The 21797-nt window shown below is 39.3% G+C and overlaps 1 protein-coding gene across 10 annotated transcripts in view; it reads right to left on the bottom strand.

Moving 5' to 3' along the window:
* LOC145541341 (signal transducer and activator of transcription 5B) overlaps positions 1 to 21162 on the bottom strand; it is a 65461-nt gene extending 44299 nt beyond the window's left edge. For all 10 annotated transcript variants that reach the window (XR_014078942.1, XR_014078943.1, XM_081577590.1 and 7 more), the window contains exon 1: positions 20982 to 21162. The gene's annotated coding sequence lies outside the window, so the exon portion shown is untranslated. The remainder of the gene's footprint in view (positions 1 to 20981) is intronic.
* Between the last annotated feature and the right edge of the window lie 635 nt (positions 21163 to 21797).

Raw genomic sequence — 21797 nt, 5'->3', positions numbered from 1 at the left:
AGTAATATCTCTGCTTTTGAATATGCTGTCTAGGTTTGTCATAGCTTTTCTTCCAAGGAGCAAGTGTTTTTTTAATTTCATGGCTGCAGTCACCATCTGCAGTAATTTTGGAGCCCAAGAAAATAATGTCTGTCACTGTTTCCATTGTTTCCCCATCTATTTGCCATGAAGTGATGGGACAGGATACCATGATCTTTGTTTTTTGAATGTTGAGTTTTAAGCCAGCTTTTTCACTCTCCTCTTTCACTTTCATCAAGAGGCTCTTTAGTTCCTCTTTGCTTTTTGCCATAAGGGTGGTGTCATCTGCATATCTGAGGTTACTGATATTTCTCCCAGCAATCTTGATTCCAGCTTGTGCTTCATCCAGCCCGGCATTTTGCATGATGTACTCTGCATATAAATTAAATACTCCTTTTCCAATTTGGAACCAGTCCATTGTTCCATGTCTGGTTCTAACTCTTGCTTCTGGACCTGCATACAGATTTCTCAAGAGGCAGGTAAGGTGGTGTGGTATTCCCATCTCTTTAAGAATTCTCCACAGTTTGTTGTGATCCATACAGTCAAAGGCTTTGGCATAGTCAACGAAGCAGAAGTAGATGTCTTTCTGGAATTCTCTTGCTTTTTCTATGATCCAATGGATGTTGGCAATTTGATCTCTGGTTCCTCTGCCTTTTCTAAATCCAGCTTGAACATGTGGAAGTTCTCAGTTCACGTATTGTTGAAGGCTAGCTTGCAGAATTTTGAGCATTACTTTGTAGTGTGTTCAGTTCAGTTCAGTCGCTCAATCGTGTCCAACTCTTTGCGACCCCATGAATCGCAGCACGTCAGGCCTCCCTGTCCATCACCAACTCCCGGAGTTTACCCAAACCCGTGTCCATCGAGTCAGTGATTCCATCCAACCACCTCATTCTCTGTTGTTCCCTTCTCCTCCTGCCCCCAATCTTTCCCAGCATTAGGGTCTTTTCCAATGAGTCAACTCTTCACATGAGGTGGCCAAAGTATTGGAGTTTCAGCTTCAACATCAGTCCTTCCAATGAACACCCAGGACTGATCTCCTTTAGGATGGAGTGGTTGGATCTCCTTGCAGTCCAAGGGACTCTCAAGAGTCTTCTCCAACACCACAGTTCAAAAGCATCAATTCTTCGGCACTCAGCTTTTAGATGAGTACAACTGTGCAGGAATATGAACATTCTTTGGCACTGCCTTTCTTTGGGATTGGAATGAAAACTCCTGTGGCCACTGCTGAGTTTTCCAAGTTTGCTGGCATACTGAGTACAGCACTTTCACAGCATCATCTTTTAGGATGTGAAATAGCTCAGCTGGAATTCCATCACCTCCACTAGCTTTGTTCATAGTGATGCTTCCTAAGGTCCGCTTGACTTCACATTCTAGGATGTCTGGCTCTAGTAAGTGATCACACCATCATGTATCTGGGTAATTAAGATCTTTTTTGTATAGTTCTTCTGTTATTCTTGCCACCTCTTCTTAATACCTTCTGCTTCTGTTAGGTCCATACCGTTTCTGTCCTTTATCATGCCCATCTTTGCATGAAATGTTCCCTTGGTAATTTTCTTGAAGAGATCTCTAGTCTTTCCCATTCTATTGTTTTCCTCTATTTCTTTGCATTGATCACTTAGGAAGGCTTTCTTATGTCTCCTTGCTATTCTTTGGAATTCTGCATTCAGATGGGTATATCTTTCCTTTTGTCCTTTGCCTTTCACTTCTCTTCTCAGCTATTTGTAAGGCCTCCTCAGACAACCATTTTGCCTTTATGCATTTCTTTTTCTTGGGGATGGTTTTGATCACTGCCTCCTGTACAATGACACAAACCTTTGTCCATAGTCCTTCAGGCCCTCTGTCTACCAGATTTAATCCTTTGAATCTATTTGTCACTTCTACTGTATAATTCTAAGGGAGTTGATTTAGTCATACCTGAATGGTCTAGTGGTTTTCCCTACTTTCTTCAACTTAAGTCTGAATTTTGCAATAATGAGTTCATGACATGAGCCACAGTCAGCTCCTGGTCTTGTTTTCACTGACTGTATAAGAGCATCTCTATCTTCGGCTGCAAAGAATATAATCAATCTGATTTCGGTATTGACCATCTGGTGACGTCCATATGTAGAATTGTCTCTTGTGTTGGAAGAGGGTGTTTGCTTTTTTTGCTATAACCAGTACTGCTAAGATGGTGGAGTAGAAGGACGTGCACTCATCTTCTCCTGCAAGAACTCACTCACAACTCACTGCTGAACAAACATCGACAGGAGAATGTTGGATCCCACCAAGAAAAGATATCCCCCATCCAAGGGCAAAGGAGAAGCCCCAACAAGATGGTAGGAAGGGCGAAACCGCGTTTAGAATCAAATCCCATACCCGCCAGAGACGCTCAGAGGGCTCAAATGAAAACTTGTGTGCAGCAGGAACCACAAACCCCACAGGAGACTGAGGGAGAGCCACAACTATTCTACTTATATTTGGATCAGAGGGTCAGATTGTCTCTGTGGCAACTACTCAGGAAAATGAGAATGGAAAAGAAAGGAAGAAAGAGATGTTAAGGAGGGATGGCAGACTAGAAAGGAAGGAAAGGGATGGAGAAAGGGAGGGAGGAGGATGTAATGAGAATAGAAAAAGAGAGAAACGTAATGAGTAGGAGCGTGTAATTTCTTAATGAGGCTGCAATCAAACTTCTCACGTAGCTATTGTCCTTGTGCAGAGTTTGTCTTCATGCCTGTATAAACAACGACAACAATGGACCAGTAATTTTCCAGTTCATAATCAGGCCATAAGAAGGAGAACAATTTGCTTTATGAAACAAGGAGAAAGACTAATCTCCAATAGCATTGTCAGTGCAGGTTTATCAGCAAGACTTGGAGGAGCTAAGCCTACAGACATACAGATTAGGAATCACAGCTTATTAAAGCTTCAAAACTTTAATAACCCCCTAACGACACGAAACAAGCTGCTGAATTAACTTGTCTTGGACACTGACAGTGTATGCATCACTTGCTAGGTCTAAGCACAAAGCAAAAACTAGCAACAACAAAAACTCAGGGGAAAAAATAATTTCCAAGTCTCTAAGCAAAGGGGTCATATTTAAAAAAACAAAAAAAGAAATAGGCCAGACACAAAAGGACAAATATTACATTATTCCACTTACATGAGGGACCTATAGTAGTCAAACTCCTATAGAGAGAAAGTAGAATGGTAGTCACCAGAGTCTGGGAGAGTGGGGAAACAGGGAATTATTGTTTAATGGGTATAATTTAGATTTGGGATGACGAAAAAGTTCTGGAGATGGATGATAGTGATAGCTCTAAGAGGATGTGAATATGTTTAATGTCATTGAACAGTACACTTTAGAATCGTTAAAATGGTGATACACACATACGAACACAATTTTTTTAAATGGAGGGGAAAAAGCCAGTTCTTTGCTAGTAAACTCAAATTTCTTCCATCTTAAACTCTGAAATCCAAAGGAAACTAAGAGAATGGGCTTTCCCCTCTCTTTTTCTTTCTTTCAGAGTAATAGGCAGAACTTCAGCCCTCCTGAGGGTTGAAGAGCTCTCTGGACACACCCTCAACATTGAGATTAATAGATGGAATTATGGTACCTTCAACATCAACCCAGAGAAGGCAATGGCAACCCACTCCAGTACTCTTGCCTGGAAAATCCCACGGATGCAGGAGCCTGGTGGACTGCAGTCCATGGGGTCGCTAAGAGTTGGACATGACTGAGCAACTCCACTTTCACTTTTCATTTTCATGCATTGCAGAAGGAAACCCACTCCAGTGTTCTTCCAGTGTTCTTGCCTAGAGAATCCCAGGGACGGGGGAGCCTGGTAGGCTGCTGTCTATTGGGTCGCACAGAGTTGGACATGACTGAAGCTTCGCAGCAGCAGCAGCAGCAGCATCAACCAATCTTTACTATCAGAGATGAGGGTCTTCCTGCTATAAACAAAAGTAAGCAGACCGACCCAGTCATAGAAACAGTACTTACTGAGGATCTGTTACATGCGAAGTTCTATTCTAGGTACTGAGGATACAGCAGTGAAAAAAAACAGACATGCCTGTTAGGGAACTTAGTTCTAGTATCTGATATGAAACACTTTAAAGTTCAAATAAATACAGACTATGCCGTGCTTTCTATTTTTTGCTTTTAGTTCTCTTTTTATTTCTGTTTCAGGAGGAGGACACCATACCTGATTATCATAACATCTTACAAGTAAATAGCAAAGTCTGTGCATTAAAACCAATATTTAGGGGGAAAAAAAAAACAGTTTTAAAAGCATCTCAGCAAAATCAGACAAGGGCAGTCACAATTTCATGGTTTTCATGAAAGGTGTGGCAATGGGAAAGCAATTTCTGATAAAGCCAGGACATCTGCTCATCCCTGGTGGAAGTTGATCAACTTTATGGAGCTGTAGTTTGTGCATAACAACGTGGATCTAATCAAGGATTCCACTGTTAAGGTCATTTCAGTGTGGTATTAGTGCAGCTTTTTCCCAGAAGACACAGTTTTATATAGAGGATAATTTTCATGCTTGTCACAATCAAATCAAATCATTTATCTCTCAGAGATGATTTGCAGATTCAGTCTCCACAAGATACTAAAAATACAGAGCAAAGAGTTTAAAATTTACAATAGGACTCAAGTTTCTCCTCACCAATGTATAGCAGTGCAAGGTGGCAGGTGGCCTGCAAACATTTGGCTTCTTCTTTTTCCCAAGAAATAAAATATATGTACAATTCTACTACAATAACAAATGCTATTACAGTGAAAATCTAGGTATAATAAAAATATTTTTAAATATTTGAAAATGCCCTGTTTCTCAACTCAACACAACAATCTTTTTGTTCACTACAATGAATATAATAAATTTTAAGACAAAAGAGTCCGACTTCCCCTTGGAACACCATGATTTTTGTACACACTCAAATCTTCACCTTTAAGGAAATATTTCAAATATTCTTTTTTTTTTATTTCAAATATTCTAAAATAGGTTATATTATATTTGGGGAAAAAGGGATTTTTTTCCTTTATGGAAATAATTCTCAATTTTATTGAGGAATAATTTACAATCAGTAAAGTATACCAGGATGTTCTGAGTTATAATTAATCTACTTTGGACACCATATTAAACTAAAGGGTTTCCAAAAGGCTGCCTGGGAGTAAAAGCTATCAAGTATTTTATTTAACTTTAAACAGCCAACCAGGCTTTCCTGGTGGCTCAATGGGCTTCCCAGGTGATGCTAGTGGTAAAGAACCTGCCTGTCAATACAGAAATGTGGGTTTGATCCCCTGGAGGAAGGCATGGCAACCCACTCCAGTATTATTGCCTGGAGAATCCTATGAACAGAGGAGCCTGGCAGGTTGCAAGGAATCGGACGCGACTTAGCATGCAGTGGTAAACAATCTGCCTGCCAATGTAGGAGACACGGGGTTCGAGCCCTGATCCAGGAAGATCCCACATGCCAGGGAGCAACTAAGCCTGTCCGTCACAACTACTGAGCCTGTACTCTACAGCTTGGGAGCCACAACTGCTGAAGCCCGAGAGTCCTAGAACCTGTGCTTCCCAACAAGAAAAGCCACTGCAATGAGAAGCCCTAGCACTGCAAATAGAGAGTAGCTCCTACTCACACTACTACAGAAAAGCCCATGCAGCAATAAAGACCCAGCACAGCCAAACACAAGTAACTGAATAAATAAAAATTATTTAATAAATAAATAAAAAGCCAACTGAATTTGGCTTAGGTGTCAGCTAATATTCAAAACAGCACAGTTCTACCCATTTCTTCAAAGGTTCCTTCTACAACCAGGGATCTAAGAAAAACCCATTAAGATAAACTAAGAAGGAAGGCCTGAGGATTGGAGGGTTGAGTTGGCCATCTGAAGCTGTTGTTTCAATCTTCCACATATATTAATAGGTGGAGTTATCACCATCTAAGGATGATAACTCAAAATTACTCCCCTCCATAAGATATGTCTTAAGATTAAACTAACATGGTGGGGGGGATTTCTTTTCAAAGGAAAAATTTCATTTGGAACTAGATCTCAAATTTCAAGCATCAACTTTATGTACACCACGAAGAGTAACTAAGAACAAGAGATAAATAAGATTCTCTTGCAGGAAAACCTGGTTTCTAAAACACACACACACACACCTCTTTGGTGGCCCAGTAGCTAGCACTCGGAGCTCCCGACACAGGGGCCCAAGTTCAACCCCTAATCAGCGAACGAGATCCTACGTGTCAAAACTAAAGATCCCATGTGCTGCAACTAAGATTCGGTACATACAAATTAAGAACAAACAACACACACACAAAACAAAAAACCACAGACACACATCGAAAAAAAAAAAATAGCCCAACACAAACCAATTCTGCCTAAAAGTGATTTTGACAGTTGAGTTACATCTAAAACAGTATGGGTTGTTTTAGTTCCAGAGTTATAAGCAAGGTCATATAAGTGACAAGAGACAATTTGGGCTGATGTATCAAAATTCAACACCCAGACCCCTGCACCTTTTGTAATAAAAACAACAGGCAACTCCCAACCTCTTTCCCCCACCTTCTTGGCCACCTTACAAATGGAATCATAATCCAAATGTATCTGCATATTTGTTATTCAGGACATGGAACATTTTCCTATATAAACAAAGGGATGAAAGAGATGAAAAATTCCTATGTAAGCCCCCAAACCCCAACTGATTTACAATCCTACAAAACCTAATTACCTTTTATAATTTTGTTTCTGAAGGAAAAGACGTTAGGATGTCTACTCAGAGATCCCATGAGTAACCAAGGAATCCCTCTACTCCTGCCTGCCACAACTCTCCCAGCAAAGACTGCTCTTCTAATCCCGACAAAGCAAAGGGCCTCCAGGGATGTGGATAAAGCTTTAGCCAGGCCTCAGTGCAGCAGTTTAAAAAAAAAAAAAAGAGTGCATCTGTGTATGTCTGTGTGCGGTTTGGGATTGGGGTCTGGTGGGAAGTTTTAGGGGTATCATGTTCTTTTAGGTAAGAGTCAATTATGCTCCCTTGGAGAGCAATGACTTCAATTCCCTGAGGGTAAGAGACCCTATCTGTATGTGAGCTATAGGTAAACTAGATGTTAAAAGCAGGAGACAGCTTGTATTTTACTTCTTTAGAAGGCCTGTAACTGCACTGTCCAATTATGATAGCTACAAGCCACATATGCTATTATTGGGACACTTCAAATGTGGCTAGTGTGACTGAGGAACTAAATTTTTATTTCATTTCATTTTTAATCAACTCAAATGTTAAACTTAAAAATTGAGGCTCAACTTGGTTACTGGAAGACTTTCAAGTATGTTTGGTTATTAGAATGACCTCAGTATGTGAATCTACTTTATCAACTAAAAGTTTTATGAAATCTGAACAGTTCATGTACTTCTGGTAGAAACTTTGCATCTGAATTTAGATATGCTGTACGTGTAAAACACACACCAAGATTTTGAAGACTCAGCAGCAAAAAAGGAATGTAAAATGTTTCCTTAGTAGTTTATTTTTTCAATTAATTAATTTTGGTTGTGCTGGGTATTCATTGAGGTAAGTGGGCTTTCACTAGCTGCCCCTGGGGCATGTGGGATCTTAGTTCCCCAACCAGGGATGAAACTTGGGTCCCCTGCATTGGGAGGCAGATTCTTAACCACTGGACCACCAGGGAAGTCCCTCTTTAGTTCATATATTGATTGCACGGGCTTCCCTGTTAGCTCAGCTGGTAAAGAATCCACCTGCAATGAAGGAGACCCCGGTTCGATTCCTGGGTCGGAAAGTTCCCTTGGAGAAGGGATAGGCTACCAATTCCAATATTCTTGGGCTTCCCTGGTGGCTCAGATGGTAAAGAATCCGCCCACAATGCAGGAGACCTGGGTTTGATGCCTGGGTTGGGAAGGTCTCCTGGAAGTGGACATGACAACCCACTCCAGTATTCTTGCCTGGAGAATCTCCAAGGTCACAAAGAGTTGGACATGACTGAGCGACTAAGTGTGCAGTCAGTATGTGGTACTTGTTGAAATAATAATATTTTGGGGGGGAGGAAGGTGGGTGGGGGGTCCAGGAAGGGGAACACATGTAAACCCATGGCTGATTCATGTCAATGTATGGCAAAAACTATTACAATATTGTAAAGTAATTAGCCCCCAACTAAAATAAATAAATTTATAAAAAAAAAAATATTTTGGGTATATTGGGTTAAAGAATATATGTTATTAAAATTGATTTCACCTGTTTCTTTTTGCTTTTTTAAAAGGTTACTTCTAAAAAATTACATTTATACTGGACAAGCTTCTTGTCTATAACCAAAATATTTCACATATTCCTATATAACTCTTAACAATTTTCTAGTTCATACTCGTCTTATCGGTAACAATTATAACTCCACTTCTATGTATTGCTTAGAAGGAAAAAATTTTGAAAGCAATCCTAAGGTTTTAAATTAAAAATTTTAAATATATAACTTTACTATACTTACTGAAATGTTAGCATGAAATTACACTATTTGAATTGAAAGTATTCAGAATATTGTTTTGAAAAATTACATTCTATTACATAATCTCTATAGAAAGATATGTTTAAGAAGACTAAATCTAGTGATTCTTTAATGAAACTACTGGTGATTATCCACCATCTGTTCAAAGAATGTGAAATTCATTTTGAATCATATTAAAAACCTATTCCAATGCACATTCTAAAGGAAGTCCATGTGAATTCTCACCTGATTTATTCTCTGAAAAAAAATTTAATGACCCAAATAACGAATGAGGTATAATAATTAAAACAACATGGTATATTCAGAACCATATTAATCTATGGAACAAGATAGACAAGAAGCAGATCTGAACATATAGAGGATTTAGTAAACATTAAGATGGATTTTCCTATCAGTGGGGAAAAGAGGAAGCTAATGGGAAGTGGTGGATTTTTCTGGATAACTAGCAAGCGATTTGGAATTGATTTCGGTTGAAACTGTTAACACTTGTGAAACACTTAGCTCAGTGCTGGGCATATAATGAATGATCAATAAATAATATTGTTACCTTGAGGAAAACTAATAAAGCTACAGTCCCACCTTACTTCTTACACAGATATAGATTCTAGATGGACTGAGCAACTTAATGCAAAAAAAGTTAGAACCCCGGCTTCCCTGGTGGCTCAGTGGGAAAGAATCGGCCTGCCAATGCAGGAGATACTGGTTCAACCCCTGATTGGAGAAGATCCCAGATGCCTCAGAGCAACTAAGCCTGTGCGCCACAATTACTGAGTCTGTGCTCTAAATCGAGCTGCAACTACTGAAGCCCATGTGCCCTAGAGTCCATGCTCCACAATAAGAGAAGCCACTGCAATGAGAAACTCAAGCACTGCAACTGGAGAGTAGCCCCGGCTCTCTGCAACTAGAGAAAAGGCCTGGCAGCAATGAAGACCCAGCACAGCCAAAAATAAATACATTAATTTAAAAAATTAGAACAATAAAATATTCTAAAAGAAAATACAAATGAAAATTTTACCATCTTTGGGTACGTACGGTTTTTCTAAGTATGTCTTAATAGCCAGATCAGAGAAGAAAAGATTTACCAAATGAGACTGCAAAAAAATTTAACAAGTCCGTACTACAAAAAAAAACAGTATACAAAGTTGAAAGCCAAAAAAAGAAAAAAACAGGGAGGAAATAATTTGTAATATGTAAGACAGAAAGATCGCTGAGGAAAACTCAAGCACCTGTAACAGAAAAGACAGGCTAACTATATACAGAGGCAAATCACAAAGAGAAAACAAAATGGCCAGCAAACTTGTGAAGCACTGTCCAGCCTTGGTAGAAATCAAAGAAATACAAACAAATATGAGAGACTAGCAAAGATGGAAAGGTTGCCAACACTTAGTAACCAGCAGATGTGGGAAAAAGGCCACCCCTTTCACGCACTAGTTACTGGTGGGCATGTCGACTGGGACAGTCTTTTTGGAGGGCAGTCTGGCACTATCTGTGACTATCAAATGACTCAGCAACTCCACTTCTAGAACTTAACATTAAGGTGATGGCCCAGTAAATGTGAAAAAAATCTACTCTGCCTATGGAGCTGTACTACTGTGTTGTTTATAAAAGTGAAAAACTAGAAACAGCTATCAATTATTAATGGATTAACTAAATTATGGAACAGTTATACAATGGAATACACATCTTAAAAACGTTTAAGTATATTGATATCTATTAGTTCCCTGGGGAAACAAGTCCCCCTTAAGCTCCCAGACAACAAGTTAAGTCTAGAGGTTTGTTTTAACAATAAACTTGGGAGTATTTGTTATTTCTTCTCCATAGTCTCTCATCTCCATTACCTGTGTTAACTGAGAGCTGGCTGTTTACAGCTGAGTTGTAACCTGGGTCCACAAACCTCTTGAAACATAGGAAAATTTTGTGTGTGTGTGTGTGTATTTTACTGGGAAGAGAGTCCATGGATTCATTAGTGCCTCAAAAGGCCCCCTAGTCCACCACTGGTTAAGAATCATTGGAGTATATAGCTTAATGGGTCAAGTTGTTGTCTAACTGCCCTCAAAAGCATCTGTGATTGTACAGTGCATGAGCTCAGTGGCCAGTCAATATTTACTTAGTATTTACTAAGTCTTACCTTGATTGGTAGCCCAATTATCGTAAAATTTTGGAATAGATTTCTTTACACCCTTTGAAAGTTTTGAAACATACACACACACACTCAAACACACACACATACTCTCACACAAAATCCCCAAAAGCTCTCTGGCAGCTAGGAGACAAAAAGTGAATTAGAGAGTTTCAAACAAAATTATAATATTAACTTTTAAAAGAAGTAATTATTTTTCACAGTCATTTGAATCTTACATCCATTTGAGCTCCTTTAAAGAGATAACTTTAAGGTTTAAGGACTTAGAAAAAGACTTTGTGAGGACAACCAAGTTCTCAAAATCAAATAAGGACTAGAACACTATCAAGTAATTAGTTCTAAATGAAGAAAGCAATAAATCACTTCATATATTAATTTTAAAATGTTCAATAATTTACTGATGCCAATATAATACTAAATTTGAGGCCCCAATTTATATAATTTTTAAAGTATCTCACGGTTTGGTAACAATGATTCAGATATTTAAGGGAAGAAAGATTATCTACTGGCCACAATAATATCATAGTGATAAAATAGATGACAGGGGAAATCAGCAACTATAAATGAATTGAAATCAAAGGAAAATATAATTTTGGATTAAATGAGATTATCATATTTTCAGGAGGCAGAGGAGGTAAGAAGTGATAAGCAAAAAAAAGAATAATAAAATCAACAGGATTTATTTATGAAGGGATATTGGGCAATATACGCTTACAGTTATTATTTTTAATACACAAAGATAATTATCTTCAAAATACCATCAGATTTCCCTGGTGGTCCAGTGATGAAGATATCATGCTTCCACTACAGGGGGTATAGGTTTGATCTCTGGTCAGGAACTACTAAGATTCCACATGCATCAGGGCCAAAAAGATAAAAACTTCTACTTAAAAAATAAAAATAAAATAATAATTATCTTCACGAATTGGAATTAACTACTTATGGATTTAGGATTAAAAAACACCAAAAGGTACTATATGATCTCTTTTATGTTTATTATTCCCAAAACTGACTTAAAATTCTGTTATTGGAAATTCCACTATAATAAATTACAAAGTATAATCTAAGTTAAGGTAGATGTTTACTGAGTTGAATTTTACATAAAATATGTAGGTGTTCTGCTGGGCTCAATAGTACATATTTTAAGACTGCAATTTTATTTGCTGCAAAGTGAGAAGACCTAGAGAGCTATGCTTCACAATTCTAAAACCTGTAATTTATATTCATTTTTATTCCTTAAACACCTTAAAATGTTAAATGCTTTTATACACTAGATTTCATTACAAATAAACTATTTAATGTAAATTTAATTAAGGCAAAACACGTCTCCTGTATTAGCAATGACATATACCCGAAAGAGTCTTTCACCAGAGGTTTCCTTAAGCATGACTAATGAGATTGCAAGAAAAAGAAATCTATACACCTAGCAACCTTTGCAGGTATCATCATGAATGAGAAAGCGGTACAAAAGCAAACGCAGAAAATATACTGAAATAATGTTCAGCATTACTAGAAGTTAAATAAGACCATTTTCTCCCCAAAAGTTGAAAAAACAAACACACACCTTCAGTATGAAATGACTGGCAACCTAGTAGGGCATATACACAAGTAAAATAACATAATTTCCTTATTATATTTATAAACAGTATTATAATTCTCCATCAGCTTATATATAAAAATATGAAGCATTCCATCAAATATAAGAAATAACTCAATCCTCAAGTTATTTTAACTCTAAGACTATTAAATACAGTAAAATGATTTTAATATCATTCATCAAAAAAAGATGTCATATCATCATGCCAAATATTTAACACAAACATCACAATCTACTTGTTTTTCTGCTCCTAAATAGGAAACACTAACTGAAAACAAAAACAGGTTTCTCATTCTGAGATAAATCAATATACAGAAGCCATTTTAAAAATAACTTTTTCCCCAACTTTATTGAGATATAACTGACATATAACATTGTGCAAACTTAAGATGTAGATGAAATGATTTCATATAAGTATATATTGCAAAATGATTACCACAATAAGGTTAGTTAACACATCCATCAACTCACATAGTTACAATTTTTGTTTGGTGAGAACTTTTAGATCTACTCTCTTAGCAACTTAAAATATACACAATATAGTATTGTTTACTATAGTCACCATGCTGTAATTTACATCCCCAGAACTTATTATTCATCTTAATAACTGGAAATCTGTACCATTTAACCACTCTCATCCATTTCCCCACTGTGCTCGCCTGGCAACCACCAGTCTGCTGTTTCTAGGAGTTCAGTTTCTGTAGGTTCCACAAGTAAGTGAGGTCAGACAGCATTTTCTTCTGTCTGACTTATTTCACTTAGCATAACGCCCTCAAGGGGCATTATCCACACTGTCACAATGGATTTCCTTCTTTTTATGGCTAAATAATATTCCATTATTATAGAGCTCTCTCACATGTTCTTCACCGATTGATTAAAAATAAGTTTCTTTTCTTGTTTACAGAAGTATTTCCTATTTATTGTTGTTGTTTAGTCGCTAAGTTCTGTCCAACTCTTTTGGGACCCCAAGGACTTCAGCATGCCAGGCTTCTCTGTCCATGGGATTTTCCAGGCAAGAATACTGGAGTGGGTTGCCATTTCCTTCTCCAGGGTTCCTATTTATTATTACCTATTTATTGCAGAAAAATGGGAAGCTACTAGAAAGTGGACACATACACCAGAATCCCACAACCCAGAAGAAATCTTTTTTCAGTGCCTATTCTTACGCCTGGCCTATATATTTCTTTTAGGAGTTATTTCATAAAAGCCACTGTTTTTTACATTTGTCCTGTTGAAATTTACCAATATAACTGGAATATAATGTTCTGTCCCAACTAGACCTCTCACACTTAAGGAATAAAATTTCAAAACCATAAATTTTGATGATGTCACATTTCTGGGACAAAATTTAAAATACATGGTTAAGGCAGTAAGTTATCTTATGGACCCATTCCTTTAAAATTATGCGTTTTACTCTGGTATTGCAAAATCAAAGGATTATGCTTCGTCACCAACTCAGCATGTTCACTGCAGCCATGTCATTCAGGAAGCCAAACATTTTCTATTTTGTTTTGGTACCTTCAACAGTTAAGGAGGAAAGCCAATCTCTATTACACATTACAATGCATTAGTATTTTTACTTGATGTTTAAACTCACTCAAGGATAAACTCATCTTTAAAATATGCTCACATTCAGGGTTTAATATATCATTACACAATTGAAACAATAACAATAAAAGAACAAGGAATATTTGCACTACATCTCTATGCATTGGACCTTCCATATCTTCTGGAGTAAGACTACAAAGTTCAATTCTGACCAGCACTCTCTCTTACTTTCTACCAGAAACATCACAAATCCTAAAAACATAAATCCACAGGTTGAAGTGACTGTTTCATTCTGTAAAGAGCTATATATTTCTGTGGATACCTCGGTTGCTACTTTTTTCAAGCCTAAAAGATGACCAAATGATTTTTAGAAACATGAAACAAAAGGAAAAATAGAATCAGCATTATTTCTGAGAGAATATTTTTGCCTAGTTTAAACCATGAATATATTGTAGAATGCTATACCATGAAGCTAATAAATCCTAATTTTTATTACTCTGACAGATTAAGTACTCAACAGTTTCTTTTCTTTCCTTTTTTCTGCTACAATGATATTTTAAATATAGTTTGCTACAATGATATTTTAAATTTCTCCCAGTGTGGATTTTTTAAAATCCCATTCTTTATAAAAACATATTGATTTGTTACCAGCTATAGGTTCTGAATTTTAGACAATACAAAATAGTTTTTCACAAACTTTCTAATTGACTCTCACCTAAAGGCTGGAAACCCCCACTGAAGGTTTTTTAAACTCATCAGACATATATATACACTTAAAAAAAAAAAGCTTTAATTGTAGGATCTCACTGACACAAACATAAGGAAATTCTGAGTTATACATACTTCACATTAAGCTTTTTCCACTGACATTGTAACTTTTGTCAACATTCAAAGAAAATTCAACCCTGGTCAAAGGTGACAGTTTGACAACCCTGGAAGCTAACATCCTCTGTTTATTTGAACAAGTTCATACTGTCTGCTCAGGGAATTGAAGTTTTTCTCATCCCTGACTTGATCTCTCAAGTTCAAATCACTACACTTTAGGGTTGTGAATTCTGTCTCCAAGATTTAACTTTACAATCCACCTCTAAAAAAAGAGAGAATAATATAAGCATCAGATATGAAAAGGAATACGTTCTGAGACTATTTTCTCAGGGCCTTTGCACAACTAGAAACATGCAATAAGTTCAGCTGCCTTAAAAACTATCCCCTCAAATTAAAATTCTTAAGTCTTTCTATTTCAAAAACCACAATTACTGGCTTTAAAACAAGAATAGGACCATAAATCCCTTCAAAATAAAGTTGCAAATAAAATGAGCTGGATACTTGCATTCTCAGTCAACAAACAGGCATGTCTCAAACCACACTGACACAGAAGATCCTTTTGTTTGTAAACAGAAGCCAAAGAGACAGCTTATAGCTCTTCCCCTGTGATGTACATGGTAACACCAGTAGAAAGCTCAACAAAGGACAACTCAGAGTTAAAATGAAGACTTTCTCTATTTTAATATAATTTCTATTAGGAATATATAAATTAGTTGTAAAACACCTAACATCGCCTTCACAAACTTAAAAAAAATCCAAATATACATTTAAAATTTCCTATTAAAAAAAGAGAGAGAAAGTCCATTTTGGAACACAAAGAACCATAAACCTCTAAAGAAACCAAACGTCTCACTGCAAAGTGACAGTTACCCGCTCTCCTTCGAGGGGCAGTGGGTAACAACTCAGTTTCTGGATTCAGCTCGGCCTGCGTCTGGATCCAGCCCTGCCATTAGCAGCAGTGTGACCTTGAACAAATTACTTAACTTCTCTGTGGCCATTTCTTCCTCTTTCATCTGAGGATAGAACCCACCTCTCTGAGGATCATGAGTTAAAACATGCCAAGAGCTTCTAACAGTATCTGCTTGGCACTCTGTAAGTGAATGGTATTAGGTATTATTTTTACTATCTTTCCACTTTTAGGTTTGGGGCATAATTCGAAGTACTTTTAAATTAATTTTCTGATCACTTTTTGAAAGATAGCATAATAATCATTACACAAATAATTAGTATACCTTCTCAAATGAGCCCATGGTAAGTAGAGGTATAGCTCAGAGGGGTAAAGAGTTTTTCTTTTTTTATATACAAATCTTGGACGTGGCTGTTACTGGTAACTTTGGCTTGATTTCCCATATGCAAAAGAAAATCCCCTACCAGGAAAAGACAAGCAACATTAGAGAACACTTGGGTTTGTCCTGATCATTGCAGGGTAAAGCCAAAGCCACTTTTACTAGCCTGATGGGCATTGAAAATATTAGTCACCAAATTAATCCCAACAAATAACAATAATTGACTGGCTCATTGATGTATTTCCCCTTGTCTTCCCCAACCTTTCTCTAAGTAGTCAGAAAGGAAAGTTTTCATATTTTCTGAGAATCTCATTATTGCTCTCAAACCATACTCTATATCTTAGTAAAATTAAAAAAATGAGTCAGCATAAGCACCTCAAAAAACTAGTAGTGCACAGAATATGGAGATATTTCTCTTCATACTAGAAATAAATCTGAAAAATAATTTTAAAGAGTTCATCAGAGTGCCAAAGGCAATCGAAGAACAAATGGAGAGTAACTGTTGGATTCTGCAAGCTAGTTTCCAAAAAATTTTCAATCAATACATGTATTTTTCATCTTAGTAGTACTATAATACATGAGAAATGGAAGTAATTATGAATAAACCCAACGAAGAAAATATCCAGTATGTGACAAACTCATACTTCTTTATTGACTATGGGGGGGGGTGGAAGGTCAAGATATTCATCAACCTTATTTGCAAATTGCATTATGCATAATCACGCCACACACTAATACAGTATTGCCTTCAGTGATGTGATCTAAAAGAAAATTTACAAGACAGAAACTGTCTCTAAACTGCAAACATGTTTGAATGCCAATTTAATCAGCAGTCTATTAAGTCATTACACTTCTGAGAATAAAGTTAGTTGAAGGCGAGGAAAAGGCCACTTGCTTCAACTACTGAAACAATACTATATGTACTTCTTTCAAGGATATTCTTCTCCGCAATGCTCCATACAACTCAGAGTCCAACATTTATATTAAAAGTGACCTACCATGTTAATGATTATCCAGGAGAGTCAAGGAAGAGTTTTATGACTGAAGGTGATTCCTCCAAAGTTCTACCATCACCACACTAAACTTCTCCTTATTCTTATTTAACTCCTCCATGTACGACTTCTGTACGACTTCTAGGTGAGGTCAGAAAAACTGGTATAGTCACTGCTAGATAGATGGAGTTCCAGATCTTATAAACCTATGGCAACCCCACCTTGAAAGCTCTGACAGTCAAAGCTACACATAACATGTTTTCACTCTATCTTAGCGCTATGCGTTTTCTAGGTACCTGGCAGGAAAACAGAAAGGGGCAGCCCCATTTTTCTGTTAATTGCACCTTTGTTGTGGTACTTGTTGTTAAGACTTCTTCCAAGGCAGCTAAACCTTGAAGGGAGCTGGGAAGATTTGGGATGTCTTGTCTTTCCAACTGGGTACTCAGTAGAGCTGTCATGAGGCAGTACAATGGGTCAAAGACAAACCACATGGCATGATGCTCATCTTTATACGTATAAAATAAAAATGTGACACTACCAGAAGGTTACCATGTGGACCTAATTTTGAAAATACAAACAGGAAGCACCCCCACCCCAATATTACCATTAAAAAAAAGGAAACCAAACCTCAAAGATACCTTCCAAGGAAGTCATGGGTGTAACCAAAACTAACAAAAGTAATAAAACGTCATCCAAAACCCTAAAACCACCAAAAGTGAGGGTCTCGTTCAACTAAAAGTCAAACACCTATAAATTACTCTTTTCTTTGATTAGTAAAAATAGCCTAGATTTAGATATGTAAAATCCTCTCCAAATGGGCTTAGGTTTTTTAATAGTAAAGAATCATCACTCATAAGAAAACATCCAATGTAAACAAGCTGTTTAATTAAAATAAGGACATGACAATTAAGAGAAAGCAAAGTAAAAACATTTTTAATCACTGTTATCACGATTTAAATGTACAAAAAAACTGATCAGTGGAAACTAGATTGTTAAATCTGACTTTCCTATTCCCAGAAATAAGTACAAAACTGTTGTTTCCAACATTGCAGGGGAAAAAATACTTCCGATTTTAGAATGGTTCTATTAACAAAGTGCAGATTTAAAGAAAAATCTTTTCCTTTAAATACCACACAAAATCAGGGACAGTGATACTTTAGAACAAATTTTAAACATTATTTTTATTAAGAAGTATCAAAGTATTTTGATACTTTATTATGCAGTAAAAGGATATTTTTCTGAAGAGCTCAGTAACCTAGAACTGTCAGATAACTTTTTCAAAAACTAAGTTTCTAAAAAACAGGAGGTTTTCTGCTTCCTTTTGCAGGAATAATGTACAGTACACTATTGTACACATAGAATACACAATAATGTACACTAGAGTGTAGGTAATCTACCCTCTAATAGAAAGGGAAAAATATGTGTCACTGGTGGTCAGAACATCCAGAACTCTATGAAAATTCATGAGATACACACGTTTGTAGGGCACTAGAAGAGTTAAGCTTCCTTGGCTTCTACCTTCAAACTGCAATCTAATCTTGAGCATATTATTTACCTATTTACTACATCATCCTTTCCTAATAGACTACCTGTATCAATTACCTATACAAAAATAAGTCAAATGAACTACCACAAGCACACTGATTAGCATAAACCTAACCTAACACAAATCACAAATAATTTGAATATGATATGAAATAACTTTAATATAATGATATAACTTGAAACAATTTGACATTAAGTACCCAAAGAGCTACAAACAAATGATACCTTTTACTAGTCCTGATGTGGGTTTTGCATATGTAAATAAAACTGTTTAAAAAACATCAATCGAGAGCAAGAAAATGAAGATGAAATGAGAAGTTGGGGCACAATAGGAAGTGCTGACCAAAATATTCATGTTGTAACACTTCAAACAATGATAGCACTTTCTCCCCCTTCCATCATGTATATCATGAAGTACCTGATTAAGAAACACAGCCACCTTAAATTTCTTAACACAATTCATATTAACAGCCTGTGGGTAAACACGTGAATCCTGACTAGTGAGAAGAGGGGATAATTTATTTAGTTGGGTGTACAGCAAAGATTTTATGCAGTTTAGCTCCCAGTTGTGCAATAACCAAACTGCTGGTGATAGAAATCAACTTTTTTTTTTTAATGTTTTGCTTTTTTCAAAAAAACATCTCTCCATTCTCTCCCTGTGTCTCAACCAGGTGCTTGAATTTTCCATCTTCCAAAGGCTACAGAAAACAAGCAATCTACTAGATAACACCAACCTGACCAAAAGTGTGGTGCTGTTCTGGTTAAACCTACAGACATCACAAACTGTCACATAATACATTTTCTTAAAATCAGCAGCCTCCTTCTCCCCCTTACACTATGAATTCTAACAACTGTGATCTTCCAAGAGATGGAAACTGGTACCAACACAAACAAGAACCCTGAAACCTTGAAATAAAGTCAAGCAATAGAATTCCACCATGTAACACTACCAAAACTGATCTAGTGTTCACACTGTTAGGGAATGAAATTCAAAAAATGACAAGCACGCTAAATAAAACACATAGTCAATGAACACCAACAATGTGATCAACATAATGTAAACAAATAAACAATCACAGAAAAACGTTGAGGAAAGAGGCAGAGTCCTATTATCTTTGCTGAACGATAACAAAATTATTTGAGATAATATACTCAACAGCTGAAAGCTTATTATGGCCCAGGCGGCTATCCAACCACTTTGGAAATCTAAGATACAAGCGGACGATAAACACCATTTGAAGACTGAAAAAGGGACCTAAGCTCAGTTTAATAACTAGGTGATACATTGGCCCTTTCAAGGGGTTATTCCCCGAGGGCATTCCAGAGACAATTTATGAAACTGTATTTAGGGCAAGATCTACTACTTCTCTGTGCTTCGGGAAGAGCACTGATCTGAGAGTCTTCAGACCGACATTTCAGTTCCTGAAGTTCTAAACAGCTGTGTGAACAGAGCAGCCGATCCTTCCACGTACCTGGCCTCAGTTTCCTCACTGTTCAATAAAGAAGGCAGCACGGGGGGTCCGCGGGGGTCCTTTCCAGCTCTAACATTCTACGACCCACTTTGAGCACTATTTATTTGATACGACAGTATCAAATACAATGACAGGATCAGAGGGGACAAGAAAAACAAAAACAAAAAAGATGTGGCATGGCTCTTTAGGAAAGAGAGGATTGCTATCTCTTTTTGCCCCTAAATTTCTTGTGGTTCGCATTAATCCCCTCTTCCTAAAACTGGCGCTTGTTTTCCAGTCTTCGCCTTTTCCATCATTGCTGGCTACAAGTGTTTGCAAACGCCTCTTGCTCCACACAACTTCTTTTCCTCTTCGATCCGCCTGACCATCTTGCCAGATTCCTTTAGCCTCAGACCAGCTGGGGTAACACAACGGACTATCCTTCCGACGCTGCGTATCTGCCCCCAACACCAGGAGCACTTTTTAAAAAACTCTTTATCCCTGGCTAGAAAAGCAGAACGCGCCGCTTCCCACCGCCACACGCACCAGCCGGGGCTTGGCGGGTCCTGATGGGGGATTCTGCAACTCCCCTGCCCCCCGAGCATGAACGAAACGCTCGTATTTGTTGTCTGGGCTCCTTATAAGGCGCTGTTCCTTGAAGCTTGGATAAATCCCCGCCGCCCCGCCGCCCCCCGCCGCGCTCATCCCACCCCCAGGAGTCGCTGATAACTCTCTTGAAATAAGGAGAAACGCGAGGAGCCGGCGGGGGGTAACTGCACCACGAAGGTGTGAGCGACCGACCACAGCCCACCCAGACAGCCGTGCACGCACGGTCTCTGCCCGCTACCCATCCCGGCCCGCCGCAGCCTCCGCACGACGCCCCTCGCTCGGCCCTCCAGCCTTCGCCCCGCATGGCTTCCCTCATCCAGTGCGCGGTCCCCGCGGCCGCCCTCCCGGTCGGGGAGCGATGGCGGCGGCGAGGCCCTGCCGGGCGTCTGGGCGGCCGGGGCGCAGGGCCCCGCCCGAGCTAGCTCCCCGGCCTCCCTCCGCGGGCCCCAAGCCTCAGACCGGCCCCGCAGCTCCTACCTCGCTCGGCCCCTCGGGCGCCAGCGGCTGCCTCCTGCCCGCTCTCTGGCTCGCCCGCCCGCCCGCTCGCTCGCTCGCTCTCTCGCTCCCTCCCTCGGCCGGGCCGCCGCGCGTCGTCGCCTGCGCTCGGTCCCGCCCGGGGTGACGGCTCCGGCCGACGACTCTCCTCGCGCCGGGGCCCACGGGGGCGCGCGCGCCGCTCGCGCCCGGAGGCCCGACCGCGCGCGTCGCCCGCAACCCCGAGCGCGCCCCGCGCCGGCGCGCGCCGCTTCCTGGTTCCGCCCGGCGCGCGCTCGCGAGCCCCGTGGTCCGTCGCCCCACCTCCGCGGCCGCCCTGGAGGGACCCGGAACCCCCTCCGAGCGTCCTGGGCGAGTGCGGGGGCGCCAGTGCCGCTGGCAGCCCCTCTTCGCGGTGGTGGAGCCGCTTTGCAGCTCGACTCCCGGGCGGGTCCGCGGGCCGCGAGCCCATGCTGCTTTGTTTGGGTAGGGTCGGCTGTCCTCTCCTGTGGTCGTGTTGATTGGCCCCCCTCTGCGGCCCTCCCACCTTCCTTCGCCTGGGCTGGGGCCCGCGTTCTGGGTCCTGTCCCTCGCAGGCCAAGGTCAGAAGTCCACTGCTGCCCCATCAATAATTATCCCGGGTGTGCTCCCTGGAGGGCGTTTCAGCCTGGGCTCCTGCCGCTTACCACACGGAGGACAGGCAAGAGGAAAGCCTGAAGGGACACAGCAGGAGTTTACCGCCACCCTCCATCCACTGTTCCAGAGTGAATCTATGGGGACCAGAGGTGTCTGAGATATTTCCCTCTCTGGGGAATCCCA

Source organism: Giraffa tippelskirchi, chromosome 3, assembly GCF_054371585.1.
Source record: "Giraffa tippelskirchi isolate mGirTip1 chromosome 3, T2T-mGirTip1v1.2.pri, whole genome shotgun sequence".
Taxonomy (NCBI): Eukaryota; Metazoa; Chordata; class Mammalia; order Artiodactyla; family Giraffidae; genus Giraffa; species Giraffa tippelskirchi.
The sequence above is the reverse complement of the archived record's forward strand: the minus strand, read 5'-3'. Positions and strand labels throughout refer to the sequence as shown.